This window comes from Syngnathus scovelli, unplaced genomic scaffold (assembly GCF_024217435.2).
Source record: "Syngnathus scovelli strain Florida unplaced genomic scaffold, RoL_Ssco_1.2 HiC_scaffold_28, whole genome shotgun sequence".
Taxonomy (NCBI): domain Eukaryota; kingdom Metazoa; phylum Chordata; class Actinopteri; order Syngnathiformes; family Syngnathidae; genus Syngnathus; species Syngnathus scovelli.
In genome coordinates this window covers 832,165-836,467 of record NW_026061370.1, presented here as the reverse complement: position 1 = coordinate 836,467, position 4,303 = coordinate 832,165, and positions in this window count along the sequence as shown.

Sequence of the window (4,303 nt, the reverse complement as noted above, 5' to 3'; positions counted from 1 at the left end):
TCATTGACCAGCAGGAGCTACAATGGTGAGTACCCCTTTCGTCGTCCATTTATGTGAAACACTTCCTATTTCACGTCTAACAGTACTCGATTTAACAAATAATCATAAATAAATACAGTGTGGGCAGTCAAGTTAACATATGTGATTATCCTGCCTAATATGTTTATCACAAATATGTCACTAATCACTAAAATGTTTGTTTATCACAACACCTTTGGACCTTCAGCAATCGATTATTTCCCTTCATCTACATAGAGACAGAACGATGGTGTCATAAACATCTCATTCATTTCACCAAATAACTTCACGCAGGTGGATAACGGCCGTCTCGGTCACGCTATGTTGCGTGATGCAGTTTTGAAGAACTAAATGCATTTATTCAATGAATAAGTCAAGCTAGATCTATGTTTACGATGTTGTAAGTTACGGTACCGATTGAAGTTGAGTCCGAAGCCAGTGGAAAACAGCACTGCGTTTGTGCTCTCCAGGTACAAATGTTGTGATCTCTGACTGACGACCGGGCGAGACTCGAGTAAGAGATGTCCAAACGAGCTCCGGCAGGGCGGGCCGAGGCGGAGTGAACGGGCACCCTTCAGGCCGCCAATGACGAGCTGAGAGCCAAACTGATGGACGTCCAGTTAGAACTTCAGCAGGAGAAGAACAAGGTGAAAACCTCAACAGACAGACACTGCCTGCCTCCAGTGGCAGAGTTTACTTGTTTGAGAAGGAGTGGCTTATTCAAAACTAAGATTTATTTAATCTGTGTGTTCCCAGGCAAAATTGGATGTGATGCAATTCCAAATTTCACCACATGATGGTGCCCAATTTTGACTTCATAGGACATATTAAACACTTAGCTTGTTATTATGTTCAAGGTAATCATATTTGTTTATTATTCTAATGGCCTTTTCAAAACTATTCTGGATTACTACTTTGGATCTATTCTACATTACTCGGCAACAACATACTCTGTAACAGATTAGGCAGTATAATCACATATGTTAACTTGAGAGTGCCCACACTCAATCTACTTATCGTGATGTGTTAAATCAATTACTGTTAGACATTATTTGTCTGATAATCTACCAAATCTTTGAATTGAAGAATTTGTGATTTAATTAACGGCTTGCTATTATGTTCAGGGTAATCAGACTTGTATATAATTCTAATGGCCTTCTTTTGAAAACTATTCTGAATTACAACTTTGGATCTTATATTACTTTGCAACAATATACTCGGTGACAGATTAGGCAGTATAATCACATATGTTAACTTCAGTGCCCACACTGTATTTATTTATGGTTATTTGTTAAATCAAGTACTGTTAGACATGAAATAGGAAGTGTTTAAGATAAATGTTATGGTTACTCACAATTGTAGATTGCTCCTGGTCAATGATACGAGCCTCTTCTTGCAGTGGAAAACTTGCAGCCAACAAACACCGTGGAACCTAAAGGAATGAAATTAAACATTAACACTTCGCCTCGACCAATATTCACACGTACAACGCAACGCGGCTACACTTCTGCTAGGGTTAGCGCCTCAGCTACACGTTGCTATTACCGTGAACGCTAGCTACATCGACAACTTTAGTCAAACTACACAAACGTAAATCTCCTTAAACACAATGAGTGTTACTTACCGTGTACGCTCTAGACGGTCCAGTTGCAAGCAGAAAATAAAGATATTTCTGTTGATAATCGTCGTTGCTCAGTGGCTCACGGCCATCGCGCCAACAGATTTGAATTTTGGCGGAAGTTCCGCCAATTACGTCATATCCGCGGCACATGACTGCGACGTAATACCCGCTTATCTGAAACGGCAGTTAAAAGTAGAGTTACATCAAGTTTTCTTGGAACCTAAACGAATGAAAGAAAACTATCATTTGGCCACAACCAACATTCACAGATACAACACAATGTGACGTGCGGGGTTGAGGTTAAAGGTTGAGTGAAGGGCCCTCGTTTTAAACTACTTTTTTGAAAAGGAGTGGGAACAAGTAAGACATATTTAATTTATTTAATGGGAAGTAGTAAGACTTATTAAATTTATTTAATCTACTTTTCTTCCCAGGCAAAATTTTATGTGCTGCAATTCCAAATTTCCAAAGTGAATGAAGGAATGAAGTCCTTTAAATTATGATTTTGTATAAATACTAGGCATAAACACAAAATCTACGGCACAAAATGGGCAGACTTTACTTGTTTGAAAAGGACTGGTTACAAGACATACTTTTATAATTTATTTAATGGGAAGAAGACTTATTTAGTTTAATTGATCTATTTTTGTTCCCTGGCAAAATTCGATTTGCTGCAATTCCAAATTTCCAAAGTGAATGAAGGAAAGAAGTCGTTTAAATTATGATTTTTTATAAATACTAGGCATAGACACAAAATCTACGGCACAAAATGGGCAGACTTTACTTGTTTGAAGAGGACTGGTTACAAGACAAACTTTTCTGATGTATTTAATGGGAAGAAGACTTATTTAGTTTATTTAATCTATTTTTGTTCCCTGGCAAAATTGGATTTGCTGAAATTGTATTTTGCCAAATCTTGACTTGAGACCTGATAGGAAGTATTAAACGCTTAGTTAAATCAATACAAATTGGTAATAAGAGCGAGTAATGTTGGTTGAACCGATGAATGAAGGTTGAAAGCAATTTAAATTATGACTTTGTATAAATACTAGATATTAACAGAACATCTACTGCGCAAAATGGGCAGAGTTTACTTGTTTGAGAAGGAGTGGCTTATTCAAAACTAAGATTTATTTAATCTGTTTGTTCCCAGGCAAAATTGGATGTGATGCAATTCCAAATTTCACCACATGATGGTGCCCAATTTTGACTTCATAGGACATATTAAACACTTAGCTTGTTACTATGTTCAAGGTAATCAGATTTGTTTATTATTCTAATGGCCTTTTCAAAACTATTCTGGATTACTACTTTGGATCTATTCTACATTACTTGGCAACAACATACTCTGTAACAGATTAGGCAGTATAATCACATATGTTAACTTGAGAGTGCCCACACTCAATCTACTTATCGTGATGTGTTAAATCAATTACTGTTAGACATTATTTGTCTGATAATCTACCAAATCTTTGAGTTGAAGAATTTGTGATTTAATTAATAGCTTGTTATTATGTTCAGGGTAATCAGACTTGTATATAATTCTAATGGCCTTCTTTTGAAAACTATTCTGAATTACAACTTTGGATCTTTTATTACTTTGCAACAATATACTCGGTGACGGATTAGGCAGTATAATCACATATGTTAACTTCAGTGCCCACACTGTATTTATTTATGGTTATTTGTTAAATCAAGTACTGTTAGACATGAAATAGGAAGTGTTTAACATGAATGTTATGGCTCCTGGTCAATGATACGAGCCTCTTCTTGCAGTGGAAAACTTACAGCCAACAAACACCGTGGAACCTAAAGGAAGGAAATTGAACATTAACATTTAGCCTCAACCAACATTCACAGACGCAACGCAAACTACACAAACGTAAATATTTTTAAACACAATGAGTTGTACTTACCGTAGAGTTGTAGACCAGGGGTGTCAAAGTCAAATGGACGGAGGGCCCAATAAAAAATTTAGCTACAAGCCGAGGGCCGGACTGATCGAATGTTCATTGAATTTTTTTTTTTTAAATGACGCATGTAGTCTAGTGAACCTAATTGAACCTACTGAAAACCTAACAAATATATTCCAATATGATCAGATAAATAAAGCAATATTTTCTTATGGCTTTGTCAATAATCTTTAATTTTCAACAGACAGAAAAGACAAATTTCCTTTATATAAAAATCCCCATAACATGAACATTAAATGAAAGAAACCTGTATTATTCAAGGCACCACCAGTAACCTATATTTTCTATTTTAGCAAAAGTGAGCTAAATTTACTTCAAAGAAAAAAATAATAGCAATTTTCTATTATCCACTCAACTGAAATATTTTAAAAATATAATTGGATTGAAATACAATAAAATAAAGTGCAGAAATCTGTTAATCAAAAACAACACTTTCCTCAAGGATAAGTAACATGCAGTGAAAAAAATATTAAACTTTAACTTTTAAACTTGAACTGAGTAAAAACACAAACTTTAATCAGACAGTTTTTGATGAAATCCCCCTCCTTAAATGGCCGGGCTAATTTAGCGATCTCTTCTGCCAAAATAAAACTGGCCTTGACAGCAGCCTAGCCTTGTGTTTTGGCTTTTTAGAACAGAGCCTGTCGAGATTTGAGGCCTCGTTTTAATTCCTCGGCCTTCTGTAGCCTTT